General features: G+C 37.1%; 1 protein-coding gene and 1 long non-coding RNA gene across 5 annotated transcripts in view; both read right to left on the bottom strand.

The window, feature by feature from the left end:
* Positions 1-17,678, bottom strand: part of grik5 (glutamate receptor, ionotropic, kainate 5) — an 83,497-nt gene that overhangs the window by 56,484 nt on the left and 9,335 nt on the right. For all 4 annotated transcript variants that reach the window (XM_065261141.2, XM_065261139.2, XM_065261138.2 and 1 more), the window contains one exon: positions 15,903-16,955. The gene's annotated coding sequence lies outside the window, so the exon portion shown is untranslated. The remainder of the gene's footprint in view (positions 1-15,902; positions 16,956-17,678) is intronic.
* LOC135743186 (uncharacterized) lies at positions 10,290-13,624 on the bottom strand. Its single transcript, XR_010530492.2, has 5 exons — positions 13,375-13,624; positions 11,807-11,863; positions 11,605-11,665; positions 11,256-11,317; positions 10,290-11,096 (listed from the first exon to the last, which is right to left on the bottom strand). It is a non-coding gene; the product is annotated as an uncharacterized lncRNA (long non-coding RNA).

Here is a 17,678-nt window from a genome sequence, read left to right as displayed (position 1 = left end):
ATTAAATATATATATATTTTTAAAGCTACAAAAGTGAATTTCTCTTTGTCTTAGGTTGTTTGATTAACATTAATGACACAGACTTAAGTAGGTTAATTGAGGTTACTGTCTCTTTAAGACCAGCACAGACTGGTTTTTGACACTCTATACATACACTTAAGACATAAAGAAATGTTTTATTAGAAAAAGAATACTATTGAAATCATTTTGTTTATATGTGCCCTGTCAAGAACAGAAAGATTTTATGTACGCTTGCTTTTAGGAATGCGTCTCTCGATGTGCCCTATTGAGTGCCCTAAAACCTGCGCACGCATACAGAGACTGAGGGGGCACAAACTGCGCGCATAAACGCCGCACATACGTTGTTTTTCATTACTCTATTCGCAAAATGTATGTTAATGTACTACAGTATAAGGTATAGTAGCGCAACTCTCTCTAAAGTTTACACATCAAGAGTTCTGATCCGTCACAGCAGCACTACACATCTGTGCAACTGTGATTGTACTGTAGTCTATGTCAGCATTGCATTCTCATCCCATCTCACCAAGAGTTTACTTACTCGCACATCCAAACGTAGTCAGAGAAGTGCCTCATCTTCTTTCCAATCGCATGAACGTTGCGAAACAGCAGTCGCATCCTCTCAATGAATTCAATTTGCACCGGTGATATGCGCAGGTTGATAAGAAATGAGCGGGTGCCGGTTACGAGTCATTCAAAAATATTTTAATGATATTCGGGCCGCGGTCAGTCGTTCGAGTTTAAAAACTATTTTGAACAATTGCGGGCGAGTTGAAAATGTCGGTCGGGAGTGGGTTGTTCATACAATAACCCGCGCATCACTGATTCGCATTGGCTACCCGCCAATGTGGCTGGTAGATTGACAGTGTTACCCGCCAATTGCAAAATCCACCCGCATTTGGCGCGTGGTCGGGTGTTAATTTCATGTCCTGTTCAGGTATATTAACAAGTTTTACCGTTTATAAAAGCATGAATTTATAATGTTTATTAGTGGAACTAAAGGTTGGATTAAACATAAAACGCCTCTGATCGTTGTCATAATTGAGGCCACCAATCAAGAAGAGCTGTGTCGTCATCAGAACTCCGTCCAGCCGCTCAGAAGAGGCTACGCCAGATGCTCTTGAAACGCTCTCGTGGTACTTTGATACCATATGTCACAGTCATATACCTTCAGCGCCAGTCGGACAAAATTTCTAACCAGCAAGGACTGCTTCAAGTCAGCCACTGATTGGTCTGCGCAGAACCGGATGAAGTCGAACGCACCTATTGACTCAATGACAGCAATGCAACATTTTGATCACAAATGAAGTGAATGTACCATAGTGGATCTCATGTGATCAGTCACTTGTGCGATAGTGTAGTCAGGTGTAGGCAAGACAGAAGTTCATATAACTGTCAGTGATGTCAGTGTTATATGATCTGTTTCTCCCTACGTCAGCATGTAACACTGATGCTTGAGAAACTGTTAGTAACTTTCGGCTGAGTCAGTTAGACTCATGCATTGATAATCGCTCATCATGTTGATACGATATGATACACTTGTCACTGCTACATTATATATACCAACACGTTCCCCTGCAGAATGTAAAAGAGCAAAAAAGCGGATTCCCTGTCCAAACCGCCAATATTGGCTGGAACACCCACTCCATTGATAAAATCACAGTGTGAGAAGGGCTTAAATCTTACTGCATAAAAGCTCGATGGTACTCTCTAATAAATTTAATTTTCCTTTCTAGCCATTTTCAGCACTTTCTTAGACGTCCATCTGAGTCACTCTTTTGTTGGGTGAGTATCGGTAAGGCCTTAAAGTGCAAAGACGTGAGAACCCGAGTCTGCCCGTCCTCAGTTTCCCTATAAAAGAGGGCTTGCATTGATTTTGCAGTGTGAAGGACTAATAAAGATGGATCTCTAACAGACCAGAGCTGAAATGAGGGCCCACAGGTAGGAGCTTCAGACAGACACAGACACTTGTTCTTAATGGAAGATTGATTTTAATTGTGACACCTCCGGATTGGCCCAGTTCTGAACAAAATGAAAAGCAGAGGGTGACCAATGTGTTTTCTCTAAAGCAAAAGCACTTCAAAAGCATTGCCGTGACTCAGACTCGTGTTTTTTCTTTTCAATATTAGATTTTTTCTTGAGGGGGCATAAAGGGGTATCATTACTGTCACAAAGAAAGCTTTAAAAAGGTGCAGTGATTTTCTTTTCCCTTTTCTTCCAGAAATTTCATCTGGTTGAAACAGCGGTCCATTTTATGTTACTTTGTTAGAAATGTAAAAAATAAGCTATTTATTTTAATTTACTCTGAGGCAATAGATAGGATCAAAAATGTTTCTTTTTTTACTTACATAAAGTGCACCCTTGGCTTCATGAGTGAGGCACATTCAGATTCAAATAGATTTTAATGGCTAAATGATCCCAAGTGTTGGTGAAAATGGGCTGCAAAGAAAGCATTTGTGCACATTTGTTGAATTTTTGTATTCCCGTTTCGGCATCAGATCAACTCGCAGTAACTCAATTGATGTTTTGATTCAATAGAGTAATCTGATTTGTAATTAAGTCATTGAATAAATGAGTAATTTGAACAAGGATCACTTTTGCTTCATTGTTTACTCCAAGTATTTTTCCTTTGTGCCAATCCATGTTGTCATTATTGATGTGAGAGAGAAAATCAGGTTTCTCTGAACATTTGTGCACTTTGTGTAGGCGTCGAATGTCCCTCTCATAAATACATGACAGGTGCCAACATGCTACACAGCAAAACAAACAAACTGTTTACATGTTCTGCTACAGGGACGTGCACAGACATTTTGAGGGGCAGGGGCTCTAGTGAAATAAAGGGCACTTCTCTTCTTTTTTTTTTTTTTTGAAACAAAAAGTATATATATTAATGCAATTCTGACTTCCTTTTAAAAAAAATATATATTAAAAAGGTTAATTATTTTATCTTCCTCAAACTCACCCAATTGTTTAATTTTCAAAAGATGTCTACAAAATAATCAGTTCACACAGACACCATGGTCTCCTTAGTAGTCTAGGTTTATAGAGCAGCAAAGGAAGCCATTACACAATGTGCATGTTTTGAAAACATTAAATTACATTACAATAACATTAATTACAAATTTGTTAAAATGCTAAAAACATAGTTGTGATTGCTGAGTTAGCGCTACATGCCAATAAATGCTATAGGCTATCATATGCTAGCGTTTAGCTGATTAGTTGTTAGTTGTTAATCAAAATCTGCATTTTTGTCTGATAAGGGCTCAAAATATAAGGTCTGTTTACTAATGTGAGCTTCTGGCATGAGCCTCAGAGCAGAGCAATCAGAGCAGAGCTCAACATTATTATTCATGACCCTTTCAAATAGGGCAAAAATAGACCTTTTTATTAAAATGTCAAATTCTAGGGTTGTAAATAGACATGTAAAAACGTTTCTGGATAATTTTTGCACTTAATAAAGCAACATACATTCTATGTAATTGTCAAAGAACAATTTAACATATTATGACAACACATCCTATGGCACCTTTAATCTTAGGTTTCATATTTATTAGGGTTACACATGTCAGAAACATCAAATATAGATTAGGCCTATTTTATTTGTATTTTATATTTTACTTTTTTGTGATGTCAGTGAAAATTCAGACTGGGCAAGTAAAATACTGAACCATCAGATTTCTTCCCAATCTACTCCAGCACTCCAGTGTAACACATTATACTTATTTAACAGCCATTACAAAAAACGCAAACAAAAAAGCTTACTACTGTAGTTAGCAATTATATTATTGTTTGTGCTTTATTATTTTATGAGCAGTCTGTTTAAACTACATACACTACACTGTTACAAGTTTGCAACTCTTCAGGTTAATATGGGATTGCCATGGAAAACAATATCCCTGAATCGTTATGTGTAACAACGTGTCCCATATTTTGTGCATAAAACTGTTAATATAAGAATGCTTTCTTCCTCACACACTTACCGGTAGCTGCCTGCCTGCACAATCATGCACATGATCGAGTCTCGGTCGGGCTGAGCTTTGGCGCTTGAAGCGCGAATGATGCAGCACGAGTGTTGACAAACCAATCATAAAGCGAAGTAAGTTAGAGAGGCGGGACTAAGGAAAGGTAAAGCCAATCATATTAGCGATGTGAATTTTGGAGGCGGGACTCATCTGTTAACCGTTTGTGTGCCACAAATAGCGCTATTTTTCTTTATATAAGAGTTTAAATCTCATGTTAAATTAAATAAGCAACAAGTAAAAAACACAAGAAACAGACAGACATCAGTTGTTATACGAATAAAGATCATATTATTAGTATTTTTTTTAAAAGCACCCCAGAAAAAAAGGGCACTTTCTCTCCAGGAATAAAAAGGGCAGTGCCCGGTTGCATGAAAGTCCTTAAGCTAAGAAATCCCTTAAATATAAGGTTAAGGGTACCCTTAATAAAAAATGGGTTGCAAGAAAAACCCTTAAGTTAACCTTAAGGCTGTCAATAAGTATTTACCCTTGAATGCTAAAGTATTACCTTAAGTTCTGCTATGCGTTGCTACAAAGTCCTTAAGTCCCATTTTCCCTTAAAAACTTAAGGGACTAAAACAGGTCCCTTAACGTCACACGGGATGGCTGATTTTATGGTTTTTTTAAGAAAATGAAGCACAAACGCGCATTTCTAACAATCGAAATAATCCCTAGAGAAAAGTGATGCGCATTTATCAGAAGAATGGCGGTTTGATCGTCCGTCAAAATAAAGTGTTTCCAGTTTGAATTACTTTGAGTATTCATGCATGCGGCACTTTACAGTCTGTTATTTGCGATGTTTCATTGTACACAAATTCGCCGTCTGTTGAGCTGCGTGCGTTGAGTGAGATTTTGTAACCGTAGCAACTGCTTCTCCGCTGCCGTGTTTTGGCAGAGACTATCGTAAAATACTTAGTATCAACACTTAGGTAAGGGTGACAGTTAAGACCTTTGTTGCAACGCTCTTAAATAAATCCCTTACCTCAGGGATTTTTTCTCCCTCAGGGAAACCCTCACTTAAGGAGTTTCATGCAACCGGGCACAGGTGCTCAAGCCCCCTTTGATGTCTATGTGTGCACGTGCCTGTTCTGCTATAACAATCAAACTGTAAACATGCTTGGTAGATTACAAACCTAAATCCTATAATAAATAAATGCTAGATCAAACTCAGATGATATGTTCGGACATTACCTAAAGATGATTATTGGTATAAATGCAATATTAAATCATGCGATTATTATTCAATATACTAAAAACAGATTAAGTTACCACAAAATAGTCAAATTACACATTTCCAATTAGTAATTCATAAAAGTGCCGGCTAAATGAAGAAAAGTAAATTGATTGATTTTACACAGGGGGGCACTTTAGCCAATCAGGGCAATAAGCAGAGGCTCGAGCCGCTGTAGACACCCCGCCGTGCTTCTTCATTGCTCTAACAAAGTGAAACAGCTTTGATAAACTTGATGAGTGTTAATATTCACACAAACACAACAGTTCACACATAAATCTGAGAACTGCAATTTAAACTGTCTGACACATTATGGACAAAATTGGAATATAAGAATGAAATGTACTTGATATTGTGTATTAAACATAAATAGAAATAATAGAGGCGGCAACGCAGTCAAATAATCCTTTCTGAGTTTATGGCTGGTGTAAAACCATGTAATTTATAGGGGAGAGCGGGGCACAACCTAACACTTTTTGACTTTGGCTCTATCATTCAGAAAAATTTAAGTTAGATGACTTTTTTTTACACATTCAACACACACATCTCTGCTACAAATATACACTTAAAGTTTGTTTTGTTTGTATTGTACAATTATACCAAAAGTGACAGGAGTGCAATCGTTACAACTTACCCCATAGGTGGGGTTAATTGTAACAAACAGAGGTTTTGTTGTAACACCTGCTAGAAAATTTTGTTTAAACACAAATAATGAAATAAAATTCTGTCTAAAGATGGATATTGTTTATATATCTGCCTATAATAGATAGATATCCACACATTCATCCATCCATGATCCTTCTTCTAACCATCCTTGTATTTTGCATCAATGCATATACTGTAAATAGATTTTTTTGAAAGGGCTTCACAATTAAGACAAAAAAAAACATAATTGTCAGTTATTTCCCATGATATTGTATTAACAGTTATCAATTTTTATTAATAGTATTTCAATTGTTTTCATTTCATTTTCATTGTATACTGGAGGCTTAATTGTAACACCGTGTTACAACTATCCCCGCTGTGTACATTTATTTTCAATGGCAGCTATCAGTTACTATTTGCTGACATGTTTCAAAATGGTGTTAGGTTGTAGGTGACAGTGATTTAAATAATATAAGGTTGGATTTGGTGACTTACACACCCAACTTAGAAATCGAAAAACACTTAAGATGAAGAAATTTACTTTTATGCCTTCAAAACAATCTTTGTTTAATATCTTAACTAAAACACATCCAAACTTTTCACAAATACACAGGAGATCATCTTCTGACAGTACAAGAAAAAGTCCAAAAGCACAGATTGCTCGGCCCTGTAGAAATATGTAAAGTAGCTGCGTTACAATTAACCCCGCGTTAGTTTGTGCCCCACTCACACCTACTCAAAATTGTGTTGTTTTTCTTTTATGCTGCAGTTTATGGTTGCATTTTTCCCAAATTTCAAATGTTAACCATAATATTCTCATCAATCAAAGCAGGAATTGTTTTGTGCTTCACTCAGCAAACAGTAAGGCACCACAATGCACTAGAAACTGGTAAATAATGCCATCTGCAAGCCACGCCATTCATCACATTTGCATACTTGCAAACACTGGAAAAAAGAAACACTGGGATATGAGAAGGTTGCTTAAATACACAAGCACTGAGCCAGTCTTTTTCTCAAACACACATACACACCTGACATGCTCTTATTTGCGATCAATATGTTCGATCCCCCTGCCAGCTGACCAATGAACTGGAACTGATGTCATATTTGTGATGCTGGCTTTTGGTGCTGAGGTCATTTCATTCAGTGCACAATATTGCACGCAGCCACTGTTGATTCTGAGAGCTTGTGAACTGTGTGAAATATACAATGCTGGACAAACACAGTCGAGGCTGAAGCCAGACTGAAACCACAGATTTACTTGCTTCCGCTGTGGCACACATCGTGAGACCTTTTCAAATATGCTGGAATAGCAAGGAAAGTCAGGCTTTAGACAGACCTGTAGAGTCCTTGATAGCTTGACTGCATGCCATCTTGAAAGCACAAACCGAGGTGAAAGACCATAAACTAAAAAGAGAGAAGACGACAAAAGAAAAAGATACAAAAGTAGACAAGAGGAGAGAAGAAACGATAAGAGAACTAACATGAGTTCAAACTATGCAAAGCTCCATTCAATAAAGATCCAGCAATCCTCTCTCTATTCACTGTTGCCAAAGCAGCTCTGTCAGGAATCCTTCTGACATTATAATAAAGCTGCTTTTCATCCTCGCTGTTGAAAGCACCTCATGTCCTCCTGTGCAACAATCACAGTTTGATTTCCTCAGATGGCCTTTCCAATATCCCTGAATATTACTTTGCAGGTGGTTCTCCAAACGTAAAAATAAATCATGTTATTTTCTTACTTAGGCTTACATCGAAATATTCTCTCTCTCTCTCTCTCTCTCTCTCTCTCTCTCTATATATATATATATATATATATATATATAATCTGATATTTTCTTTTTGGCACAATTACATAGACATGAATCAGTCCAGGCAGGCCCTCACACAGGGACTGTGAAAGCCTAACAGCTTTGTTGTTTATTCCAAGTAGGCAACTACTATCATTCCCATTCATCTTCTATATCTGTGCACTGTCTGATAAGATTTTCCCATTGTATTTTATATCTCTGGCACCACTGAGCAATGCGTAATGTGACCTAACAAATAACAATCGACAGTTTATTACTCGAGAGGAATGGGGATAATAAGGAGCTGTTTCCTACTCTTAAAAAAAAAAATCGAAGAAAGTTTATTGTTGATGATTTCATCATAGAGTCCGGCCCCCAACTCTCGTAATGCTTTTGGACACCGATGCCTCTCCCAATATCCGTAGCCAAGATAGAAAATAACAGTAGTCCACTGCCATGGCAACAGTGGAGGCTGATGTCAAAGAAGTCTAGAGCTGCTTTGTGAATTTAGACGAGGCACATGTGCCCGCAAAGTCAACAAAGCATCAAAAACATCAGATAAGCCAGACAAATAGGCATGTATGTGCACTGGCATTCAAAGTCCTTTAGTGTTTTGTTGGAGCCAGATTGCTGTCTGCTTTTTTGAGTAAGCATCTTGATTGTACATAGGGTTGCCAACTCTTTTACTTTGATATATAGGGACAAATGATGGCTTGCCGCAACAGTGCAAACATGGTTTTATGTATATTTAAGTCATTTGTCAAAATGATAGCTAATCACCTAATTAAATATTAATTAATGATTTATGCCTTGGCAACATACTGTAGGTTTATTAATAGTTTGTTAATTTACAGCAGGTACGTTTAACACTGTCAAGTAATTGAAGCATTACCTTTAATATCTAAAAAAAAACACTTGTGACTCCCGCACAAAGGGTAAAAAATGTTTTTACTTCATCTTAATCTTACGGGTGATAAACAAAAACATAGATTTGGTAAGCTGTAGTTCTGCAACATCAAATACTTGAATTAAAACACACTTCCCACACCTTAGTAAACTTCAAATTTAAGGACCTTTCAAGGAGTTTCCAGGTCCAATACCCGCAAATTCAAATGTGGGGACACATTTCAAGTGAGAGCAAGGTTACATTGTGTTACCTTTTAAGATACATTGTTACATTTCCCTTTCGGGGGAACTCGCGCTGTGTCACTGCGGTGACACTTTGGGGACGCCTCCAGGGGTAAGTGCGTCTGAATGTGTATATCAAATTCAACCAATGGTGAGGCTTATGAACAAAGACCTGGTGACGCGGGGAGCCAGAAAATATATCGCTATCTGAAATTTTGCCAAAGACGGCGTTACAGGGACGCAGGAAGTATGGCAAGGGAGACGCAGCATCTCGTTCCCTTCTCAGGGGACAACAGTTACATATTATGTAACCCGAGACGTTTTTATGTGTCAAACACAACTATGCAAAAAAGCATTTTGGTATGAATCAACATTCGCAGAAAGAAGATATAAGCATTTAAAGCGAACAGTTTAGCATGTGTGCTTAAAAGTCTAGAATTGTTATAATATTATCCTACACTACACAGGGAATAATATGCATTTTTTTCCAGAAAACTTCTTGCACAAAATAGATTCAAGCACTTTCAATGACCTGAATCTATGCATGTATATTTTCAAAAACTTCCCTGGGCCTTACAAGGACCCGTGGGAACCCTGTTACAGGCTGTGAATCAGAAGCGCAAGAAATTCCTAGCAAAGTTGGAAATGCCTTGGGGCATTTCAAATTGAGCTGTTTTAGGCAGATCTGGATCAGCCATCTCTTTAAAATTGAGACTGAGCTTTGTAACTATGCAGATCTTATACATGCACAAACAACTAAATAACCCAAAATATAAAAAGAAAACATGAAATTGACCCCCTTAAGCGTATAGCCTACTGATTGAGGAGGTCTGTGATTGGATGAGAGGTGTCATTGTGGTGCCATTCAGTCGCTGGTTAGATCAGAGTAGCAGTCAAAAGACAGGACGAGGGAGGCCACGTACAATCAAATAGGCTCAAAATACAGGACAGTTGGCAACCCTAATTGTACAGCACTTTGGTCTGCCAGTGCTGTTGTAAAGTGCTATATAAATAAAGTGAAGTAAAAGTAAGACAGCAGAATAAAAGGACGATTCCTGCTTTTAAATTAGACCTGACACAACATAATGTCAGTAAAAACTTGTTCAGCCTGTGCAGTGCTGTGACACCCAGAGCGGATTAAACAATGATTTCTGTATTTATTTTTTAAGGAAGAAGCTAAAGAAATGTCTTATGATTTACTCACCCTCATTCTTCTAAACCCATATTTTTATTATTTTAAAGGGGACATTTCACAAGACTTTTTTAAGATGTCAAATAAATCTTTGGTGTCCCCAGAGTACATAAGTGATGTTCTAGCTTAAAATACCCCGTAGATAATTTATTTTAGCATGTTAAAATTGCCACTTTTTAGGTGTGAGCAAAAATGCAGTTTTTGTGCACTGTTAACGATTTCCCTGTATTTTTACAGTACGGTACTGGCAGCACGGTTGCCAGTAAGTTACTGTATTTTGGTTTTACAGTACTGTACTGTAATACCATTTTACAGTACACAAACTAGTACTGTATAGTTACAAAGCAGTACTGTACTGTAATTTTACAATATTTTATTACAGTAGTCTATTTTTACAGTAATTTACTGTAATGTCTATATTGACCCATAAATACTATTTATTACTTATTACAGTTAATACAATAATATTATATAAAATAGCTAGAGATTTAGGTTTAAATCTATAGTTATTAATATGGTAAAAATGCTATCCTTGACATGACATAATGAATTAAAAGGCAATCCAAGCAATGTTTGTATCAAAATTTTATTTAAAAAACATTTAATCGAAACAAAACATATTTAAAACAAGATTTTAAACAATAATAAACATATAATCAAGTAACATAAAATAAAATCAACAAGTATAAACCAGTTTGGAGACCCCTGCTGTAACATATTTAACTCTGGCAAATAGAACACTGTTCCATAGTTTGAAGTTTTCAGTTTAAAGTCCATCATCGACTAAAAGGTAACATTTCACTGTGGTAAAAAGAACACTGGCCCATAGTTTTAAATATTCTACTTGAATTTCATTTAACACTAAAAATAAATGCATTAAACTGTGGCAGACAGACCACAGTGGCCTTTACTTTGAAGTCGTCCATTCGAACTCAATCAGAGACTGCATGAAGCTGTTCACATGGGGGTTAATGGCCACAGCTTTTCTCTGCACCAAGTTCCTTGTCTTTTTGCTAGCTCCTTGTCTGGATGTGCACTTTTTCCCATCTTTGGAATTAATTCTATCCAGAAACCTGTTAGAAATGTCATAAACATTAAGTCAACAAATATAAGATAGAAAAAGATTCTTAAAAAATTAAACTCAGCCTTGAATTTACCCCTATTCTGAAACCTTTTGCTCTTATTCTACTGTTCCACACCTAATTACATAAAAATACAGAAGATTCACTTACCGCTGAACAAACTCTTTCCTCAATGGACAGCATCCACATGGATCATGTCATGATTGAATGTCCTGAACAGAAAGTACAATTGTTACTGATTTGGACACAACTTTTTATTCTGAAAACAAAATCTTTTGTCAATAAAGTCCAGGGACACCTCTGCTAAATAAATACAATTATTAAATTAAATTTCTTATAACCAAAGTCTGAATATTTCTGTTTGTATATTTCTACATGGCAAACTAAGACAATTGTGTACATGTTGTGTATGGTCGTGTTACAGTGTTGTGTGTGGGAATTGTGAATGAGTGTATACATGGGTATTTAAAGAAACTGTAGTGGTAAAGTGCAAACTTACCGAACAATGTGCTTGGTGTGTGTCTGGTGTCACCCGTGTGCCTCCACATCTGCCTTAACTCCTGAAAAGTGCAATGACACTGATGTAAACTACAAATAAAAAGTGATCAGCACATTCCTGTGTACTTTTACATGTGACGTGAAAGCATTTAATATTGCAGTCAAAAAAATACATGACTTGTAACTGTACATCATGTACTTGCCTGGTGCCTTTAAAGATGATCCATCTTACCCAATCCGACTTACAAGCAATGGTAAGACTGTAAAAAAGACAAATGTTACAAAATCTGTTAGCCATAGAAATAAGTAGACATTGTAAAGGAAATGGTAAAAGAAAACTTAGTAACACTTTACTATAAGAGTTTATTCCTTAACATTTGGTAATGCCTTAGCTAATATGAACTAACAATGAACAATATATTTTACAACATTAATAATATTTGATAAGGTTCATTGTGCAGAGACAAAGTGATTGATTTAAAAATGTATTAAGTGTTTAAATCTAATATCATGCTATGCTAACAAATAAAACATTACTGTAAGTTTTAAGTCAGTTGTAAAACAAATATATTATATATATATATATATATTATATATATTAGTTGTTATATTATATATAAATATCTAAATAAGTCTTTTCTAATTATTATTCTATAACATCTTGTCTACAGAAAATCTCTGAAAATGTCTCGTTTAGTGCAGAAAATAGCGATTTATAGTGACAAGGTAAAAAGACTGTCCCTTTAATGTTTTACCCGGACGGCTGCGGTGTAACACTATTTCACGCAAAGATTTTTAACAAGTTAGTAGCTAGCTGCTCACTTTAAAGATAAACATGATCGCCTAAATCTGAGCAATCCTGGTGATGCCAGTTTCCTAAACGATGTTATAATGGACTATTTTACATCCAGAGTTGAAGAATCAGATGACAGAGACGAGAAGACAAAGGTACGTAAATGCGGAGCCCATTCTCTTTTCGTGCATTGATTTGATGCGTTTTGGAAACTTATATATACAGCGTGTAATGCATCTGAAGTGGTGGAAACAATATGCCATAAAAATGTATTGGACAACTTACTGGGCGTGTAAAACGCTTAAGAGAAGATATTCTCTGCTTTTGTTGATACACCGTAATATAATAACAACAACAATAAGCGCGGCAATCCCTTTCGTTCATCTGATATTAAGATGAGCCCAGGTCTGAATTATATTTGGTCGAAGTTAAAGCTGCGATGAGTTCGATGCATGTATCCAGTTAAATATGAGGTTTCTTGTTTCACTTCTGTGGAGGAGGACTGCGGTACTACAGTATGATGTGTACGGCGTGTCAAGTCCTATCTGTTTACAACCACGAGTCAGCCTTGCCAAACAGTCGAACTTAATACTTTTCTCTGACGCTAACTGAACGGATGAAACGCCGAGATAAACGACCATTATGTTGGGACCGCAAGACCGCGCTGGCGGGTTGTCTTTGTCCATTTCGTTAAAAATAGTTTCATTGTCACCACACTTTCAACACAATATAAACTCACCAAACCGTCATAATTTAGTTAAAACAACCCTATATTCATTAAAAAAAGGTGTAAAGCGAGTTAAAGCAGCGGTAGACATCTGTGTGTAACGTTAGCTTACTTTCTGAGGGAGATTGAAACTTTGTTGGCGACCGTTTTTCTCTCTCATTGCACGTTTAAAACAATATTGTGACAAACTATTGACAACATTCTTAAACTAAAAATTAAGTTTTCATGAAACAGAAATATTTCAAACTTACCGAACTGACAGAAATCAATCGTCCTCCTTCAGCTGCAGCCAAGAGTTGTGCTCTCCCTCTGTCTGTGTGATATGACGTTGGCGCACTTTCTCTGATTATTGCAAGTACACCTGGCACATTACAGCAATGGCTACAGCAAGGTTACATCAAGACCAAAATATACTGTAACATTTTCCCGCTCAAACAAATTTACCCAGAATGCATTATGAACTGCAGTACTGTACTGTAATGTACACATACAGTATAGTACTGTGGATTTTTACAGTACAGTGCTGCTAAATCTACAGCGACATCTAACAGTGTGGGTGTGTCCTTTTAAATGCAAATGAGCTGATCTCTGCACTAAATGACATGGCCGTGGTTGGATAGTGCAGATTAAGGGACGGTATTAACGCCTTCTGACATCACAAGGGGAGCCACATTTCAATGACCTATTTTTCACATGCTTTGCAGAGAATGGTTTACCAAAACTAAGTTACTGGGTTGTGCTGTTTCACATTTTCTAGGTTGATACCATCACTGGGGACCCAATTAAAGCACTAAACCATGGAAAAAGTCCGATTTTCATGATAGCTTCCCTTTAAATATTTTCCTGATAGCACAGTTTAGAGAGAATCTTTAAATAGCTTTCTGTTTTATAAGGCAATCCAGCAAACCTCTATGAAGCCTTAGCTGTCACAAGAAAAAATTAAGATCTTCAAGACACATATAACCTCAAATTTGGTGTGTCATGTCTAAAGGTGCACTTTCAGAATCACTAAGAAGTTAAGAACTTAATATTTTTATGTGTTGGACCAAAAACAGTAAACATTACATGGTTATGAAATGACAATGACATGTGACCCTGGACCAAACAAAACCAGTCATTAGGATTTATTTACTGAATAAATAATTGTAGTTGTTTATGATTTGTTAGGATAGGACAATATTCGGCCAAGATAAAAAATCTAAATAGTAAGAAAATTGCCATTAAATTTGTTGAAATGAAGTCCTCAGCAACTGATATTACTAATGATAAATACATTTTTTATATATTATTGGTAGGAAATGTTTAAAATATCTTAATTGAACATAATCTTCACATAAAATCATAATGATTTTTGGCAAAGATTTTTGGCACACAATGTATTGTTGGCTACTGCTACAAATATACCCGTGCAACTTTACTGGTTTTGTGGTCCAGGGTCACATATATGTGTATATGGTTTATAAATATAAATTGAATATTCAATTTTACATTTTACGTATTTGGCACTCTTATCCAAAGCCACTTACAGGCCATTCAAGTTATTCATTTAAAGGGGGCACTCCACTAAAATATGCTCATTTTCCAGCTCCCCTAGGATTAAACATTTGATTTCGGAATCCATTTAGCCAATCTCCGGGTCAGGCGGTACCACTTTTAGCATAGCTAGCATAATCCATTGAATCTAATTAGACCATTAGCATCGCGCTTAAAAAAAAAAACAGAGTTTCGATATGTTTCCTGTTTAAAACTTGACTCTTCTGTAGTTACATCGTGTACTAAGACCGACGGAAAATTAAAAGTTGTGATTTTTTTAGGCCGATATGGCTAGGAACTATACTCTCATCCTGGCGTAATAATCAAAGACTTTGACGTAGTGATATTTCGAAGCACCTGAAAAAGTCCCCTTGATAACTTTCAATAGCTGAGGACTATTTTCGGGGCACTGCGTAATATCATTGTGCTCCTGCAGCCATGTTACAGCAGCAAAATCCTTGATTATTGCGCCAGTTTGGGAGTATAGTTCCTAGCCATATCTACCTAGAAAATCACAACTTTTAATTTTCCGCCAGTCTTAGTACACTATGTAACCACAGAAGAGTCAAGTTTTAAATAGGAAAACTATTGAAACTCAAAAAAGTGGAGTGTCCCTTTAACAGTATTATGTAACCCTAATGCTGTATCAAGTGAGCTACAGTAACGTTTGCGTGCACTGTTCCATTAATTCAGATTTTGCACCGTCAGAAAAATTGTCAAAAAAATGGCGAAATATGACCTCTGTGCTTTTAACCCATCCCATTGAGTAGTGAACACACAAACAAACACACCCGGAGCAATGGGCAGCTATCCCAGGGAGCAATTGTAACCAGACTCAAACCAGCAACTCTCTAACCACTAGGGTAAAACTGCAACTACATTTAGGCTAGTGATGTTATTCATAGATCACTGGACTGTTTAAGGGCACATTCCTATTCACTATTAGGTGACATAAGGAGTCATACGATGAAGGTTACAAAGGGAAACAAACATACAGAACTTCATCTAACAAAGTAAGGTGGGCACCAATGCCCTTGCGTGGTCTGCAAAGCAAATTCATATGTACAAAACAAGCAAAGCTCCTTCTAGCATAAGGTTACACGACCAGCAGAACAAACAAGCAGCTTAAAGCCTTCTGAGCCCAAACAACTGTTACAGATTCATTCCAAATGCTCACTCATGCACACCCATACAAACACAGAAAACAACATTACACACTCGCATAGAGAAAAATAACAACACTCACCGAATGAAGCGGACCTTGTCAGGAACAGGGTGCCATGGATTGCCGTGATAACCGGTGAATAGAGTCCCCCGGGTATTCGCAGGTGTCTTCCAGAATGACAGGTTGAAAGTCTCAGAAATGGAGTGATGTGAAGAGTCTTAGCGCTGAATGAACTCCGGATAGCAATGATCCATCTGAGAGCTCTTCACAAGCCGTGATTCTTATAATAATCCATTTTGATGGGAGAAAAGTAGTGGTATTTTTACAAAGCTTAATCACTCTGAGGGGGCAAAAAGCAGTGACAAAAAAGCAGAAGTGTCACTCAAATGTATTATTTTCTGTATCCGTCCCACTCTCCCCCTCTCTCTCTCTCTTCTAATGTTGACCCTGCCGGCTCCAACACAAAAATAGGAGAGAACAGCGATAATTGCCAGATCCAAGAGACAATCACACAAACAGACTCTCTCTCTCACATGGTTTCACACACAAATACACTGATGCGCATACAGGTGCCTGCCAAAATCTACCTGCCTCTTCCAGTCAACCCTCGCACGAAGCCTCACCCATTGCTCCACAGGCCGTCTGAGACTCACATACACACACATAAACACTCCAACTCACACTATCTCACAAGGTATTGCACTCTCTGTAAATCCTTTCCTGGGACACCTGCCACGTTTAAATGAAATAGATCAAAATATATTGAGAATGATATTACATTTCTCTGAGTGATATCAAAAAATCCTCCAGAAAAGGCTGAGTTCGTGAGTCTAAGAGAATGGACTGATTCAGGAGCCCAGTGGAGATGATGTGGAGAGCGGATCGCAATCTCTCATCAATCCTTTAAGTTCAAATCCCACGGCTCCTCTGTTCAGGAGTTCATGAAGGAGCTTTGGCACGCTCTCTTCAGAATGACTCCTCAAGGATGGAGGCGTGTCGAGTTATGGCTGCTCTAAGGTCTGTGGAAGCAAACAGAGCCGCAGCTGATGTTGGGGAGAGGAGGGCCGTCACATCTGTCACTGCAGACAGAATTTCCTCATCAGATGAGTCTCGTGTCCTTTAGTTGATTAAGACCTGAGGAACAATAAGCAGAAGAATTATTTAGGATTAATTATGTATTATTCATTTGTTTCACACCTGTCACTGGGGCAGGACCCTTTAAAAAGACCCTAATGTTATTTACCTTTTGGTACCAAGTGTGTATCTTTGACATACTAATATTTACCTTAGAGGTACTAGTATGCTTTCTTTGGTACCAATATGAACTCTTTGGGTGCAAAGCTGTAGTTTTTGAAAGGGTACAGCCCCAGTGATACTTGTGGTGCTTATTTTGACAATTATTTTCTTCTAAAATACCAGATTATTGCTGTGATACTAACCATAAACATTGATAGCACAATCATTTTTGACCATATATGTGAAAACTCAGCTAAAGTCATTTCTTGTGATCGTCCTACATAATGTAAAGAATAGTCTGTGAAAATATAACTTTGATATCTTCAATATTGACTAAGGTCTTGTCAAAGATTAAAATCAATGTGAAATCAATGATTGAAGTCCAACTTTGATGGTCCAAATTTCAAAAGGACATTGACAATTTAGCCTGAAATTTACAAACAGGGTCTATATACACACACACCTAAAGGATTATTAGGAACACCATACTAATACTGTGTTTGACCCCCTTTCACCTTCAGAACTGCCTTAATTCTACGTAGCATTGATTCAACAAGGTGCTGAAAGCATTCTTTAGAAATGTTGGCCCATATTGATAGGATAGCATCATGCAGTTGATGT

This window comes from Paramisgurnus dabryanus, chromosome 13 (genome assembly GCF_030506205.2).
Source record: "Paramisgurnus dabryanus chromosome 13, PD_genome_1.1, whole genome shotgun sequence".
Lineage (NCBI taxonomy): Eukaryota > Metazoa > Chordata > Actinopteri > Cypriniformes > Cobitidae > Paramisgurnus > Paramisgurnus dabryanus.
Note: the sequence above shows the minus strand (reverse complement) of the source record. Positions and strands in the feature narration are given on the sequence as shown.